We start from the raw sequence: 13286 nt of genomic DNA, 5'->3' as shown, positions 1-13286 counted from the left end.
AAGCTGGAACAAGAGAGAAAAAATGATGAAAAAAAAAAACCCCTACAGCACCTAGTATTCCCAGGTGTTGTCCCATCCAGGTAGTAACCAGGCCTGGCCCTGTTTAGCTTCCAAGATCAGACGAGATTGGGCATGTTCAGGTTGGTGTGGCTGTAGGTATTGTTTGCTTACTGACCTACATCTCTTATACATCTCAACACTGGCATTGAAGAAAGCAGGAACTAGAGAGAAATAAAAATGAAAAAAAAAATCTACAGCACCTGGTATTCCCAGGTGGTCTCCCATCCAAGTACTAACCAGTCCCGGCCCTGTTTAGCTTCCAAGATCAGATGAGATTGGGCATGTTCAGGGTGGGGTGGCTGTAGGTATTGTCTGCTTACTGACCTACATCTCTTATACATCTCAACACTGGCTTTGAAGAAAGCAGGAACAAGAGAGAAAAAAAAACGAAAAAAAAAAAAAAAAAACAGCAACTGGTATTCCTAGTTGGACTCCCATTGAAGTACAGACCAGGCCCGGCCCTGCTTAGCTTTCAAGATTAGATGAGATTGGGTTTGCTCAAGGTGGTGTAGCTTTAGGTATTGCTTGCCTACTGACCTACATCTCTTATACAACTCAACACCAGCATTGAAGGAAGCAGGAACAAGAGAGAAAAAAAACCTACAGCACCTGGTGCTCCCAGGTGGTCTCCCATCCAAGTACTAACAGGCCTGGCCCTGCTTAGCTTTCAAGATAAGACGAGTTTGGGCTTGTTCAGAGTGGTATGGCTGTAGGTATTGCTTGTGTACTGACCTACATCTTTTATACATCTCAACACCAGCATTGAAGGAAGCAGGAACAAGAGAGAAAAAAAAAAAAAAAAAAAAAGAAAACCCTACAGCACCTGGTATTCCTAGGCGGTCTCCCATCCAAGTACTAACCTGGCCCAACCCTACTTAGCTTCCAAGATCAGATGAGATAGGGCTTGTTCAGGGTGGTGTGGCTGTACGTATTGCTTGCCGACTGACCTATATCTCTTATATTTCTCAACACCAGCAATGAAGGAAGCAGGAACAAGAGAGGAAAAAAAACGGAAAAAAAAAACCTACAGCAGCTGGTATTCCTAGGTGGTCTCCCAACAAAGTACTGACCAGGCCTGGCCCTGCTAAGCTTCTAAGATCAGATGATATTGGGCTTGTTCAGGGTGTTGTGGCTGCAGGTATTGCTTGTCTACTGAACTGCATCTCTTATACATCTCAACACCAGCATTGAAGGAAGCAGGAACAAGAGAGAAGAAAAAACGAAAAAAAAAACCTACAGCACCTAGTATTCACAGGTGGTCTCCCAACCAAGTACTAACCAGGCCCGGCACTGCTTAGCTTCCAAGATCAAGTGAGTTTGGGCTTTTTCAGAATGGTATGGCTGTATGTTTTGCTTGTTTACTGACCTACATCTCTTATACATCTCAACACAAGCATTGAATGAAGCAGGAACAAGAGAGAAAAAAAACCGAATAAAAAAAACCTACAGCACCTGGTATTCCCAGGTGGTCTCCCATCCAAGAACTTACCAAGCCAGACACGACTGAGCTTCCAAGATCAGATGAGATTGGGCATGTTCTGTGTGGTGTGGCTGTAGGTAATGCTTGCTTACTGACCTACATCTCTTATACATCTCAACACCATCATTGAAGGAAGCAGGAACAAGACAAAAAAAAAAAAAAAAAACCTACAGCACCTGGTATTCCCAGGAGGTCTCCCATATAAGTGCTGATCAGGCCCAGCCCTACTTAGCTTCCAAGATCAGATGAGATTGGGCATGTTCAGGGTGGTGTGGCTGTAGGCATTGTTTGCTTACTGACCTACATCTCTTATACATCTCAACACTGGCATTGAAGAAAGCAGGAACAAGAGAGAAAAAAAAACGAAAAAAAACAAAAACCTACAGCACCTGGTATTCCCAGGTGGTCTCCCATCCAAGTACTAACCAGGCCCGGCCCTGCTTAGCTTCCAAGATCAGACAAAATTGGGAATGTTCCGGGTGGTTGACTGTAGGTATTGCTTGCATACTGACCTACATCTCTTATACATCTCAACACCAGCATTGAAGGAAGCAGGAACAAGAGAGAAAAAAAACCTACAGCACCTGGTGTTCCCAGGTGGTCTCCCATCCAAGTACTAACCAGGCCTGGCCATGCTTAGCTTCCAAGATCAGATGAAATTGGACATGTTGAGGGCGGATGACTGTAGGTATTGCTTGCCTACTGACCTACATCTCTTATACATCTCAACACCACCATTAAAGGAAGCAGGAACAAGAGTTATAAAAAGACAAAAAAAAAAAACCTACAGCACCTAGTATTCCCAGGTGTTGTCCCATCCAAGTACTAACCAGGCCCGACCCTGTTTAGTTACCAAGATCAGACGAGATTGGGCATGTTCAGGGTGTTGTGGCTGTAGGTATTGTTTGTTTACTGACCTACATCGCTTATACATCTCAACACTGGCATTGAAGAAAGCAGGATCAAGAGAGAAAAAAAACCGAAAAAAACAAACCTACAGCACCTGGTATTCCTAGGTGGACTCCCATTGAAGTACTGACCAGGCCTGGCCCTGCTTAGTTTTCAAGATCAGATGAGATTGGGCTTGTTCAGGGTGGTGTGGCTGTAGGTATTGCTTGCATACTGACCTACATCTCTTATACATCTCAACACCATCATTGAAGGAAGCAGGAACAAGAGAGAAATAAAAACGAAAATGAAAAACCTACAGCTCCTGCTATTCCCTTGAGGTCTCCCATCGAAGTACTGATCAGGCCCGGCCCTACTTAACTTCCAAGATCAGAGGAGATTGGGCTTGTTCAGGGTGGTGTGGCTGTACATATTGCTTGCTTACTGACCTACATCTCTTATATATCTCAACACCAGCAATGAAGGAAGCAGGAACAAGAGAGAAAAAAAAACGAAAAAAAAAAAAATCTACAGCACCTGGTATTCCTAGGTAGACTCCCATTGAAGTACTGACCAGGCCCAGCCCTGCTTTGTTTTCAAGATCAGATGAGATTGGGCTTGCTCAGGGTGGTGTGGCTGTAGGTATTGCTTGCATACTGACCTACATCTCTTATACATCTCAACACCAGCATTGAAGGAAGCAGGAACAAGAGAGAAAAAAAACCTACAGCACCTGGTGTTCCCAGGTAGCCTCCCATCCAAGTACTAACCAGGCCTGGCCATGCTTAGCTTCCAAGATCAGATGAAATTGGGCATGTTGAGGGTGGATGACTGTAGGTATTGCTTGCCTACTGACCTACATCTCTTATACATCTCAACACCAGCATTGAAGGAAGCAGGAACAAGAGTTAAAAAAAGACGGAAAAAAAAAACCTACAGCACCTAGTATTCCAAGGTGTTGTCCCACCCAAGTACTAACCAGGCCCGACCCTGTTTAGCTTCCAAGATCAGACGAGATTGGGCATGTTCAGGGTGTTGTGGCTATAGGTATTGTTTGTTTACTGACCTACATCTCTTATACATCTCAACACTGGCATTGAAGAAAGCAGGATCAAGAGAGAAAAAAAAAACGAAAAAAAAAAATCCTACAACACCTGGTATTCCTAGGTGGACTCCCATCGAAGTACTGACCAGGCCCGGCCCTACTTAGTTTTCAAGATCAGATGAGATTGGGCTTGTTCAGGGTGGTGTGGCTGTAGGTATTGCTTGCATACTGACCTACATCTCTTATACATCTAAATGCCAGCAATGAAGGAAGCAGGAACAAGAGAGAAAAAAAATCTACAGCACCTGGTGCTCCCAGGTGGTCTCCCATCCAAGTACTATCAGGCCTGGCCCTGCTTAGCTTCCAAGGTCAGATGAGTTTGGGGTTTTTCAGGGTGGTATGGCTGTAGATATTGCTTCCTTACTGACCTACATCTCTTATACATCTCAACACCAGCATTGAAGGAAGCAGGAACTAGAGAGAAAAAAAAATGAATAAAAAAAACCTACAGCACTTGGTATTCCCCGGTGGTCTCCCATCCAAGTACTAACCAAGCCCAACCCTGCTTAGCTTCCAAGATCAGATGAGATTGGGCATGTTCAGGGTGGTTTACTGTAGATATTTCTTGCAATCTGACCTACATCTCTTATACATCTCAACACCAGCATTGAAGAAAGCATGAACAAGAGAGAAAAAAAAACAGAAAAAAAAAAACCTACAGCACCTGGTATTCCCAGGTGGTCTCCCATCCAAGTACTAACCAGGCCCGGCCAAGCGTAGCTTCCAAGATTAGATGAGATAGGGCTTGTTCAGGGTGGTGTGGCTGTAGGTATTGTTTGTTTACTGACCTACATCTCTTATACATCTCAACACTGGCATTGAAGAAAGCAGGATCAAGAGAGAAAAAAAAACGAAAAAAACAAACCTACAGCACCTGGTATTCCTAGGTGGACTCCCATTGAAGTACTGACCAGGCCCGGCCCTGCTTAGTTTTCAAGATCAGATGAGATTGGGCTTGTTCAGGGTGGTGTGGCTGTAGGTATTGCTTGCATACTGACCTACATCTCTTATAAATCTCAACACCAGCAATAAAGGAAGCAGGAACAAGAGAGAAAAAAAACCTACAGCACCTGGTGCTCCCAGGTGGTCTCCCACCCAAGTACTATCAGGCCTGGCCCTGCTTAGCTTCCAAGGTCAGACAAGTTTGGGCTTTTTCAGGGTGGTATGGCTGTAGATATTGCTTGCCTACTGACCTACATCTCTTATACATCTCAACACCATCATTGAAGGAAGCAGGAACAAGAGAGAAATAAAAACGAAAATGAAAAACCTACAGCTCCTGCTATTCCCTTGAGGTCTCCCATCGAAGTACTGATCAGGCCCGGCCCTACTTAACTTCCAAGATCAGAGGAGATTGGGCTTGTTCAGGGTGGTGTGGCTGTAGGTATTGCTTGCTTACTGACCTACATCTCTTATACATCTCAACACCAGCATTGAAGGAAGCAGGAACAAGAGAGAAAAAAAAACGAAAAAAAAAACAACCTACAGCAACTGGTATTCCTAGTTGGACTCTTGTTGAAGTACTGACCAGGCCTGGCCCTGCTTAGCTTTCAAGATCAGATGAGATTGGGCTTGCTCAGGGTGGTGTAGCTGTAGGTATTGCTTGCTTACTGACCTACATCTCTTATACATCTCAACACCAGCATTGAAGGAAGCAGGAACAAGAGACAAAAAAAACCTACAGCACCTGGTGCTCCCAGGTGGTCTCCCATCCAAGTACTATCAGGCCTGGCCCTGCTTAGCTTCCAAGATAAGATGAGTTTGGGCTTGTTCAGGGTGGTATGGCTGTAGGTATTGCTTGCGTACTGACCTACATCTTTTATACATCTCAACACCAGCATTGAAGAAAGCAGGAACAAGAGAGAAAAAAAAACGAATAAAAAAAACCTACAGCACCTGGTATTCCCCGGTCTTCTCCCATCCAAATACTAACCAAGCCCGGCCCTGCTTAGCTTTCAAGATCAGATGAGATTGGGCATGTTCAGGGTGGTTTACTGTAGGTATTGCTTGTCAACTGACCTACATCTCTTATACATCTCAACACCAGCATTGAAGGAAGCAGGAACAAGAGAGAAAAAAAACCGGAAAAAAAAAACCTACAGCACCTGGTATTCCCAGGTGGTCTCCCATCCAAGTACTAACCAGGCCCGACCCTACTTAGCTTTCAAGATCAGATGAGATAGGGCTTGTTCAGGGTGGTGTGGCTGTACATATTGCTTGCCTACTGACCTACATCTCTTATATATCTCAACACCAGCAATGAAGGAAGCAGGAACAAGAGAGAAAAAAAAACGAAAAAAAAATATCTACAGCACCTGGTATTCCCAGGTGGTCTCCCATCCAAGTACTAAGCAGGCCCGGCCAAGCGTAGCTTCCAAGATCAGATGAGATTGGGCATGTTCAGGGTGGTTTACTGTACGTATTGCTTGCCTACTGACCTACATCTCTTATACATCTCAACATCAGCAATGAAGGAAGCAGGAACAAAAGAGAAAAAAAAACCCAAAAAACTACAGCACCTGGTATTCCCAGGTAGTTTCCCATCCAAGAACTAACCAGGCCAAGCCCTGCTTAGTTTCCAATATCAGACGAGATTGGGCTTGTTCAGGGTGGTGTGGCTGTAGGTAATGCTTGCCTACTGACCTACATCTCTTATACATCTCAACACCATCATTGAAGGAAGCAGGAACAAGAGAGAAATAAAAACGAAAATGAAAAACCTACAGCTCCTGCTATTCCCAGGAGGTCTCCCATCGAAGTACTAACCAGGCAAGGCCCTGTTTAGCTTCCAAGATCAGACGAGTTTGGGCTTGTTCAGTGTGGTATGGCTGTAGGCATTGCTTGCCTACTGACCTACATCTCTTATACATCTCAACACCAGCATTGAAGGAAGAAGGAACAAGAGAGAAAATAAAACGAAAAACAAATATCTACAGCACCTGGTATTCTCAGGTGGTCTCCCATCTAAGTACTAACCAGGCCCAACCCTGCTTAGCTTCCAAGATCAGATGAGATTGGGCTTGCTCAGGGTGGTGTGGCTGTAGTTATTGCTTGTGTACTGACCTACATCTCTTATACATCTCAACACCAGCATTGAAGGAAGCAGGAACAAGAGAGAAAAAAAACCTACAGCACCTGGTGCTCCCAGGTGGTCTCCTATCCAAGTACTAACCAGGCCTGGCCCTTCTTAGCTTCCAAGATCAGATGAAATTGGGCATGTTCAGGGTGGTTTACTGTAGGTATTGCTTGTCTACTGACCTACTCTCTTATACATCTCAACACCAGCATTGAAGGAAGCAGGAACAAGAGAGAAAAAAAGACAAAAAAAAAAAACCTACAGCACCTAGTATTCCCAGGTTTTGTCCCATCTAAGTAGTAACCAGGCCCGGCCCTGTTTAGCTTCCAAGATCAGACGAGATTGGGCATGTTCAGGGTGGTGTGGCTGTAGGTATTGCTTGTGTACTGACCTACATCTCTTATACATCTCAACACCATCATTGAAGTAAGCAGGAACAAGAGAGAAAAAAAAACGAAAAAGAAAAACCTACAGCACCTGCTATTCCCAGGAGGTCTCTCATCGAAGTACTGATCAGGCTGGCCCTACTTAGCTTCCAAGATCAGATGAGATTGGGCTTGTTCAGGGTGGTGTGGCTGTAGGTATTGCTTGCCTACTGACCTACATCTCTTATACATCTCAACACCAGCATTGAAGGAAGCAGGAACAAGAGAGAAAAAAAACCGAAAAAAAAAAAACCTACAGCAACTGGTATTCCTTGTTGGACTCCCATTGAAGTACTGACCAGCCCCGGCCCTGCTTAGCTTTCAAAATCAGATGAGATTGGGCATGAGCAGGACGGTTTACTGTAGGTATTGTTTGCCTACTGACCTACTCTCTTATACATCTCAACACCAGCATTGAAGGAAGCAGGAACAAGAGAGAAAATAAAACGAAAAACAAATATCTACAGCACCTGGTATTCTCCCATCCAAGTACTAACCAGGCCTGACCCTGCTTAGCTTCCAAGATCAGATGAGATTGGGCTTGCTCAGGGTGGTGTGGCTGTAGTTATTGCTTGCTTACTGACCTACATCTCTTATACATCTCAACACCAGCATTGAAGGAAGCAGGAACAAGAGAGAAAAAAAACCTACAGCACCTGGTGCTCCCAGGTGGTCTCCTATCCAAGTACTAACCAGGCCTGGCCCTTCTTAGCTTCCAAGATCAGATGAAATTGGGCATGTTCAGGGTGGTTTACTGTAGTTATTGCTTGTCTACTGACCTACTCTCTTATACATCTCAACACCAGCATTGAAGGAAGCAGGAACAAGAGAGAAAAAAACCGAAAAAAAAACAAAACCTACAGCACATGGTATTCCCAGGTGGTCACCCATCCAAGTACTAACAAGGCCCGCCCCTGTTTAGCTTCCAAGATCAGATGAGTTTCGGCTTGTTCAGTGTGGTATGGCTGTAGGTATTGCTTGGCTCCTGACCTACATCTCTTATACATCTCAACACCAGCATTGAAGGAAGCAGGAACAAGAGAGAAAAAAAGACAAAAAAAAACCACCTACAGCACCTAGTATTCCCAGGTTTTGTCCCATCCAAGCAGTAACCAGGCCCGGCCCTGTTTAGCTTCCAAGATCAGACGAGATTGGGCATGTTCAGGGTGGTGTGGCTGTAGGTATTGATTGCGTACTGACCTACATCTCTCATACATCTCAACACCATCATTGAAGTAAGCAGAAACAAGAAAGAAAAAAAAACGAAAAAGAAAAACCTACAGCACCTGCTATTCCCAGGAGGTCTCTCATCGAAGTACTGATCAGGCCGGCCCTACTTAGCTTCCAAGATCAGATGAGATTGGGCTTGTTCAGGGTGGTGTGGCTGTAGGTATTGCTTGCCTACTGACCTACATCTCTTATACATCTCAACACCAGCATTGAAGGAAGCAGGAACAAGAGAGAAAAAAAAACGGAAAAAAAAAACCTACAGCAACTGGTATTCCTTGTTGGACTCCCATTGAAGTACTGACCAGCCCTGGCCCTGCTTAGCTTTCAAAATCAGATGAGATTGGGCATGAGCAGGGTGGTTTACTGTAGGTATTGCTTGCCTACTGACCTACTCTCTTATACATCTCAACACCAGCATTGAAGGAAGCAAGAACAAGAGAGAAAAAAAAATGAAAAAAAAAAAAACCTACAGCACCTAGTATTTACAGGTGGTCTCCCATCCAAGTACTAACCAGGCCCGGCCCTGCTTCGCTTCCAAGATGAAGTGAGTTTGGGCTTTTTCAGGGTGGTATGGCTGTATGTATTGCTTGTCTACTGACCTACATCTCTTATACATCTCAACACAAGCATTGAATGAAGCAGGAACAAGAGAGAAAAAAAAACGAATAAAAAAAACCTACAGCACCTGGTATTCCCAGGTGGTCTCCCATCCAAGTACTAACCAAGCCCGACCCTGCTTAGCTTCCAAGATGAGATGAGATTGGAATGTTCAGGGTGGTTGACAGTAGGTATTGCTTGCACACTGACCTACATCTCTTATACATCTCAACACCAGCATTGAAGGAAACAGGAACAAGAGAGAAAAAAAGACGGAAAAAAAAACATACAGCACCTAGTATTCCCAGGTGGTGTCCCATTCAAGTAGTAACCAGGCCTGACCCTGCTTAGCTTCCAAGATCAGGCTTGTTCAGGGTGGTGTGGCTGTAGGTAATGCTTGACTACTGACCTACATCTCTTATACATCTCAACACCATCATTGAAGAAAGCAGGAACAAGAGAGAAAAAAAAACGAAAAAGGAAAACCTACAGCACCTGCTATTCCCAAGAGGTCTCCCATCGAAGTACTGATCAGGTCCAGCCCTACTTAGCTTCCAAGATCAGATGAGATTGGGCTTGTTCAGGGTGGTGTGGCTGTAGGTATTGCTTGCCTACTGACCTACATCTCTTATACATCTCAACACAAGCATTGAAGGAAGCAGGAACAAGAGAGAAAAAAAAACGAAAAAAAAAACTTACAGCACCTGGTATTCCCAGGTGGTCTCCCATCCAAGTACTAATCAGGCCCGGACCTGCTTAGCTTCCAAGATCAGACAAAATTGGGCATCTTCAGGGTGGTTGACTGTAGGTATTGCTTGCGTACTGACCTACATCTCTTATACATCTCAACACCAGCATTGAAGGAAGCAGGAACAAGAGAGAAAAAAAGAAAAAAAAAAAAAACCTACAGCACCTAGTATTCCCAGTTGGTGTCCCATCCAAGTACTAAACAGGCCCGGCCCTGTTTAGCTTCAGAGATCAGACAAGATTGGGCATGTTCAGGGTGGTGTGGCTGTAGGTATTGCTTGCTTACTGACCTACATCTCTTATACATCTCAACACCAGCATTGAAGGAAGCAGGAACAAGAAACAAAAAAAAACGAAAAAAAAAAAACCTACAGCAACTGGTATTCCTAGTTGGACTCTTGTTGAAGTACTGACCAGGCCTGGCCCTGCTTAGCTTTCAAGATCAGATGAGATTGGGCTTGCTCAGGGTGGTGTAGATGTAGGTATTGCTTGCTTACTGACCTACATCTCTTATACATCTCAACACCAGCATTGAAGGACGCAGGAACAAGAGACAAAAAAAACCTACAGCACCTGGTGCTCCCAGGTGGTCTCCCATCCAAGTACTATCAGGCCTGGCCCTGCTTAGCTTCCAAGATAAGATGAGTTTGGGCTTGTTCAGGGTGGTATGGCTGTAGGTATTGCTTGCGTACTGACCTACATCTCTTATACATCTCAACACCAGCATTGAAGGAAGCAGGAACAAGAGAGAAAAAAAAACGGAAAAAAAAAACCTACAGCACCTGGTATTCCCAGGTGGTCTGCCATCTAAATACTAACCAGGCCTGACCCTGCTTAGCTTCCAAGATCAGATGAGATAGGGCTTGTTCAGGGTGGTGTGGCTGTATGTATTGCTTGCCTATTGACCTACATCTCTTATACATTTCAACACCAGCATTGAAGGAAGCAGGAACAAGAGAGAAAAAAACCCCCCAAAAAAAAAACCCTACAGCACCTGGTATTCCTAGATGGTCTCCCATCGACGTACTAACCAGGCCTGGCTCTGCTTAGCTTCTAAGATGAGACGAGTTTGGGCTTGTTCAGTGTGGTATGGCTGCAGGTATTGCTTGCCTACTGACTTACTTTCTTATACATCTCAACACAAGCATTGAAGGAAGCAGTAACAAGAGAGAAAAAAACACGAAAAAAAAAGCCTACAGCACCTGGTATTCCCAGGTGGTCTCCCATCCAAGTACTAACCAGGCCCGACCCTACTTAGCTTTCAAGATCAGATGAGATAGTGCTTGTTCAGGGTGGTGTGGCTGTACATATTGCTTGCCTACTGACCTACATCTCTTATATATCTCAACACCAGCATTGAAGGAAGCAGTAACAAGAGAGAAAAAAACACGAAAAAAAAATATCTACAGCACCTGGTGCTCCCAGGTGGTCTCCCATCCAAGTACTAAGCAGGCCCGGCCAAGCGTAGCTTCCAAAATCAGACGAGATTGGGCATGTTCAGGGTGGTTAACGGTAGGTATTGCTTGCTTACTGACCTACATCTCTTATACATCTCAACATCAGCAATGAAGGAAGCAGGAATAAAATAGAAAAAAAAACGAAAAAAAAAAACCAAAAACTACAGCACCTGGTATTCCCAGGTAGTTTCCCATCCAAGAACTAACCAGGCCAAGCCCTGCTTCGTTTCCAATATTAGACGAGATTGGGCTTGTTCAGGGTGGTGTGGCTGTAGGTAATGCTTGCCTACTGACCTACATCTCTTATACATCTCAACACCATCATTGAAGGAAGCAGGAACAAGAGAGAAATAAAAACGAAAATGAAAAACCTACAGCTCCTGCTATTCCCAGGAGGTCTCCCATCGAAGTACTAACCAGGCAAGGCCCTGTTTAGCTTCCAAGATCAGACGAGTTTGGGCTTGTTCAGTGTGGTATGGCTGTAGGTATTGCTTGCCTACTGACCTACATCTCTTATACATCTCAACACCAGCATTGAAGGAAGCAGGAACAAGAGAGAAAATAAAACGAAAAACAAATATCTACAGCACCTGGTATTCTCAGGTGGTCTCCCATCCAAGTACTAACCAGGCCCAACCCTGATTAGCTTCCAAGATCAGATGAGATTGGGCTTGCTCAGGGTGGTGTGGCTGTAGTTATTGCTTGTGTACTGACCTACATCTCTTATACATCTCAACACCAGCATTGAAGGAAGCAGGAACAAGAGAGAAAAAAAACCTACAGCACCTGGTGCTCCCAGGTGGTCTCCTATCCAAGTACTAACCAGGCCTGACCCTGCTTAGCTTCCAAGATCAGATGAGATAGGGCTTGTTCAGGGTGGTGTGGCTGTATGTATTGCTTGCCTATTGACCTACATCTCTTATACATTTCAACACCAGCATTGAAGGAAGCAGGAACAAGAGAGAAAAAAAACCCCCAAAAAAAAAACCCTACAGCACCTGGTATTCCTAGATGGTCTCCCATCGACGTACTAACCAGGCCTGGCTCTGCTTAGCTTCCAAGATGAGACGAGTTTGGGCTTGTTCAGTGTGGTATGGCTGCAGGTATTGCTTGCCTACTGACTTACTTTCTTATACATCTCAACACCAGCATTGAAGGAAGCAGTAACAAGAGAGAAAAAAACACGAAAAAAAAAAACCTACAGCACCTGGTATTCCCAGCTGGTCTCCCATCCAAGTACTAACCAGGCCCGACCCTACTTAGCTTTCAAGATCAGATGAGATAGGGCTTGTTCAGGGTGGTGTGGCTGTACATATTGCTTGCCTACTGACCTACATCTCTTATATATCTCAACACCAGCATTGAAGGAAGCAGTAACAAGAGAGAAAAAAACACGAAAAAAAAATATCTACAGCACCTGGTGCTCCCAGGTGGTCTCCCATCCAAGTACTAAGCAGGCCCGGCCAAGCGTAGCTTCCAAGATCAGACAAGATTGGGCATGTTCAGGGTGGTTAATGGTAGGTATTGCTTGCCTACTGACCTACATCTCTTATACATCTCAACATCAGCAATGAAGGAAGCAGGAATAAAATAGAAAAAAAAACGAAAAAAAACCCCCAAAAACTACAGCACCTGGTATTCCCAGGTAGTTTCCCATCCAAGAACTAACCAGGCCAAGCCCTGCTTAGTTTCCAATATTAGACGAGATTGGGCTTGTTCAGGGTGGTGTGGCTGTAGGTAATGCTTGCCTACTGACCTACATCTCTTATACATCTCAACACCATCATTGAAGGAAGCAGGAACAAGAGAGAAATAAAAACGAAAATGAAAAACCTACAGCTCCTGCTATTCCCAGGAGGTCTCCCATCGAAGTACTAACCAGGCAAGGCCCTGTTTAGCTTCCAAGATCAGACGAGTTTGGGCTTGTTCAGTGTGGTATGGCTGTAGGTATTGCTTGCCTACTGACCTACATCTCTTATACATCTCAACACCAGCATTGAAGGAAGCAGGAACAAGAGAGAAAATAAAACGAAAAACAAATATCTACAGCACCTGGTATTCTCAGGTGGTCTCCCATCCAAGTACTAACCAGGCCCAACCCTGATTAGCTTCCAAGATCAGATGAGATTGGGCTTGCTCAGGGTGGTGTGGCTGTAGTTATTGCTTGTGTACTGACCTACATCTCTTATACATCTCAACACCAGCATTGAAGGAAGCAGGA

General features: G+C 44.5%; 5 non-coding genes and 49 pseudogenes across 5 annotated transcripts; all 54 read right to left on the bottom strand.

Moving 5' to 3' along the window:
• Positions 1-39: 39 nt before the first annotated feature.
• On the bottom strand, positions 40-158 carry LOC142100454 (5S ribosomal RNA; annotated as a pseudogene).
• Positions 159-248: 90 nt separating this feature from the next.
• Positions 249-367, bottom strand: LOC142100401 (5S ribosomal RNA; annotated as a pseudogene).
• Positions 368-657: 290 nt separating this feature from the next.
• Positions 658-775, bottom strand: LOC142100418 (5S ribosomal RNA; annotated as a pseudogene).
• Positions 776-871: 96 nt separating this feature from the next.
• Positions 872-990, bottom strand: LOC142100479 (5S ribosomal RNA; annotated as a pseudogene).
• A 300-nt stretch (positions 991-1290) lies between these two features.
• Positions 1291-1409, bottom strand: LOC142100310 (5S ribosomal RNA; annotated as a pseudogene).
• Positions 1410-1500: 91 nt separating this feature from the next.
• LOC142100353 (5S ribosomal RNA) lies at positions 1501-1619 on the bottom strand (annotated as a pseudogene).
• Positions 1620-1704: 85 nt separating this feature from the next.
• On the bottom strand, positions 1705-1823 carry LOC142100461 (5S ribosomal RNA; annotated as a pseudogene).
• Positions 1824-1917: 94 nt separating this feature from the next.
• LOC142100568 (5S ribosomal RNA) lies at positions 1918-2035 on the bottom strand (annotated as a pseudogene).
• Positions 2036-2112: 77 nt separating this feature from the next.
• Positions 2113-2230, bottom strand: LOC142100367 (5S ribosomal RNA; annotated as a pseudogene).
• A 91-nt stretch (positions 2231-2321) lies between these two features.
• On the bottom strand, positions 2322-2440 carry LOC142100297 (5S ribosomal RNA; annotated as a pseudogene).
• Positions 2441-2531: 91 nt separating this feature from the next.
• On the bottom strand, positions 2532-2650 carry LOC142100582 (5S ribosomal RNA; annotated as a pseudogene).
• Positions 2651-2741: 91 nt separating this feature from the next.
• LOC142100337 (5S ribosomal RNA) lies at positions 2742-2860 on the bottom strand (annotated as a pseudogene).
• A 93-nt stretch (positions 2861-2953) lies between these two features.
• Positions 2954-3072, bottom strand: LOC142100362 (5S ribosomal RNA; annotated as a pseudogene).
• Positions 3073-3149: 77 nt separating this feature from the next.
• On the bottom strand, positions 3150-3267 carry LOC142100400 (5S ribosomal RNA; annotated as a pseudogene).
• A 91-nt stretch (positions 3268-3358) lies between these two features.
• Positions 3359-3477, bottom strand: LOC142100340 (5S ribosomal RNA; annotated as a pseudogene).
• Positions 3478-3570: 93 nt separating this feature from the next.
• LOC142100312 (5S ribosomal RNA) lies at positions 3571-3689 on the bottom strand (annotated as a pseudogene).
• Positions 3690-3766: 77 nt separating this feature from the next.
• Positions 3767-3884, bottom strand: LOC142100482 (5S ribosomal RNA; annotated as a pseudogene).
• A 91-nt stretch (positions 3885-3975) lies between these two features.
• Positions 3976-4093, bottom strand: LOC142100332 (5S ribosomal RNA). Its single transcript, XR_012678790.1, has one exon. It is a non-coding gene; the product is annotated as a 5S ribosomal RNA (ribosomal RNA).
• Positions 4094-4185: 92 nt separating this feature from the next.
• LOC142100326 (5S ribosomal RNA) lies at positions 4186-4304 on the bottom strand (annotated as a pseudogene).
• A 91-nt stretch (positions 4305-4395) lies between these two features.
• Positions 4396-4514, bottom strand: LOC142100450 (5S ribosomal RNA; annotated as a pseudogene).
• Positions 4515-4591: 77 nt separating this feature from the next.
• On the bottom strand, positions 4592-4709 carry LOC142100320 (5S ribosomal RNA; annotated as a pseudogene).
• Positions 4710-4800: 91 nt separating this feature from the next.
• On the bottom strand, positions 4801-4919 carry LOC142100563 (5S ribosomal RNA; annotated as a pseudogene).
• A 289-nt stretch (positions 4920-5208) lies between these two features.
• On the bottom strand, positions 5209-5326 carry LOC142100316 (5S ribosomal RNA; annotated as a pseudogene).
• A 91-nt stretch (positions 5327-5417) lies between these two features.
• Positions 5418-5535, bottom strand: LOC142100435 (5S ribosomal RNA; annotated as a pseudogene).
• A 91-nt stretch (positions 5536-5626) lies between these two features.
• LOC142100481 (5S ribosomal RNA) lies at positions 5627-5745 on the bottom strand (annotated as a pseudogene).
• Positions 5746-5836: 91 nt separating this feature from the next.
• Positions 5837-5954, bottom strand: LOC142100448 (5S ribosomal RNA; annotated as a pseudogene).
• Positions 5955-6040: 86 nt separating this feature from the next.
• Positions 6041-6159, bottom strand: LOC142100352 (5S ribosomal RNA; annotated as a pseudogene).
• Positions 6160-6250: 91 nt separating this feature from the next.
• LOC142100416 (5S ribosomal RNA) lies at positions 6251-6369 on the bottom strand (annotated as a pseudogene).
• A 91-nt stretch (positions 6370-6460) lies between these two features.
• LOC142100292 (5S ribosomal RNA) lies at positions 6461-6579 on the bottom strand. Its single transcript, XR_012678786.1, has one exon. It is a non-coding gene; the product is annotated as a 5S ribosomal RNA (ribosomal RNA).
• Positions 6580-6656: 77 nt separating this feature from the next.
• On the bottom strand, positions 6657-6774 carry LOC142100371 (5S ribosomal RNA; annotated as a pseudogene).
• Positions 6775-6864: 90 nt separating this feature from the next.
• Positions 6865-6983, bottom strand: LOC142100372 (5S ribosomal RNA; annotated as a pseudogene).
• A 91-nt stretch (positions 6984-7074) lies between these two features.
• Positions 7075-7192, bottom strand: LOC142100407 (5S ribosomal RNA; annotated as a pseudogene).
• A 300-nt stretch (positions 7193-7492) lies between these two features.
• Positions 7493-7601, bottom strand: LOC142100459 (5S ribosomal RNA; annotated as a pseudogene).
• A 77-nt stretch (positions 7602-7678) lies between these two features.
• LOC142100413 (5S ribosomal RNA) lies at positions 7679-7796 on the bottom strand (annotated as a pseudogene).
• Positions 7797-7888: 92 nt separating this feature from the next.
• LOC142100341 (5S ribosomal RNA) lies at positions 7889-8007 on the bottom strand (annotated as a pseudogene).
• A 91-nt stretch (positions 8008-8098) lies between these two features.
• On the bottom strand, positions 8099-8217 carry LOC142100432 (5S ribosomal RNA; annotated as a pseudogene).
• Positions 8218-8308: 91 nt separating this feature from the next.
• On the bottom strand, positions 8309-8426 carry LOC142100344 (5S ribosomal RNA; annotated as a pseudogene).
• Positions 8427-8727: 301 nt separating this feature from the next.
• On the bottom strand, positions 8728-8846 carry LOC142100410 (5S ribosomal RNA; annotated as a pseudogene).
• A 91-nt stretch (positions 8847-8937) lies between these two features.
• On the bottom strand, positions 8938-9054 carry LOC142100379 (5S ribosomal RNA; annotated as a pseudogene).
• A 290-nt stretch (positions 9055-9344) lies between these two features.
• Positions 9345-9463, bottom strand: LOC142100366 (5S ribosomal RNA). The gene has a single exon (XR_012678793.1). It is a non-coding gene; the product is annotated as a 5S ribosomal RNA (ribosomal RNA).
• A 90-nt stretch (positions 9464-9553) lies between these two features.
• On the bottom strand, positions 9554-9671 carry LOC142100346 (5S ribosomal RNA; annotated as a pseudogene).
• A 91-nt stretch (positions 9672-9762) lies between these two features.
• Positions 9763-9881, bottom strand: LOC142100347 (5S ribosomal RNA; annotated as a pseudogene).
• A 288-nt stretch (positions 9882-10169) lies between these two features.
• Positions 10170-10287, bottom strand: LOC142100315 (5S ribosomal RNA; annotated as a pseudogene).
• A 91-nt stretch (positions 10288-10378) lies between these two features.
• On the bottom strand, positions 10379-10497 carry LOC142100300 (5S ribosomal RNA; annotated as a pseudogene).
• Positions 10498-10798: 301 nt separating this feature from the next.
• Positions 10799-10917, bottom strand: LOC142100580 (5S ribosomal RNA; annotated as a pseudogene).
• Positions 10918-11223: 306 nt separating this feature from the next.
• LOC142100445 (5S ribosomal RNA) lies at positions 11224-11342 on the bottom strand (annotated as a pseudogene).
• A 91-nt stretch (positions 11343-11433) lies between these two features.
• Positions 11434-11552, bottom strand: LOC142100398 (5S ribosomal RNA; annotated as a pseudogene).
• A 91-nt stretch (positions 11553-11643) lies between these two features.
• LOC142100298 (5S ribosomal RNA) lies at positions 11644-11762 on the bottom strand. The gene has a single exon (XR_012678787.1). It is a non-coding gene; the product is annotated as a 5S ribosomal RNA (ribosomal RNA).
• Positions 11763-11839: 77 nt separating this feature from the next.
• Positions 11840-11958, bottom strand: LOC142100570 (5S ribosomal RNA; annotated as a pseudogene).
• Positions 11959-12051: 93 nt separating this feature from the next.
• On the bottom strand, positions 12052-12170 carry LOC142100460 (5S ribosomal RNA; annotated as a pseudogene).
• A 90-nt stretch (positions 12171-12260) lies between these two features.
• LOC142100572 (5S ribosomal RNA) lies at positions 12261-12379 on the bottom strand (annotated as a pseudogene).
• Positions 12380-12685: 306 nt separating this feature from the next.
• Positions 12686-12804, bottom strand: LOC142100423 (5S ribosomal RNA; annotated as a pseudogene).
• A 91-nt stretch (positions 12805-12895) lies between these two features.
• Positions 12896-13014, bottom strand: LOC142100397 (5S ribosomal RNA; annotated as a pseudogene).
• A 91-nt stretch (positions 13015-13105) lies between these two features.
• Positions 13106-13224, bottom strand: LOC142100577 (5S ribosomal RNA). Its single transcript, XR_012678864.1, has one exon. It is a non-coding gene; the product is annotated as a 5S ribosomal RNA (ribosomal RNA).
• Positions 13225-13286: the final 62 nt, after the last annotated feature.

This window comes from Mixophyes fleayi, chromosome 8, assembly GCF_038048845.1.
Source record: "Mixophyes fleayi isolate aMixFle1 chromosome 8, aMixFle1.hap1, whole genome shotgun sequence".
Lineage (NCBI taxonomy): Eukaryota > Metazoa > Chordata > Amphibia > Anura > Limnodynastidae > Mixophyes > Mixophyes fleayi.
The sequence above is the reverse complement of the archived record's forward strand: the minus strand, read 5'-3'. Positions and strand labels throughout refer to the sequence as shown.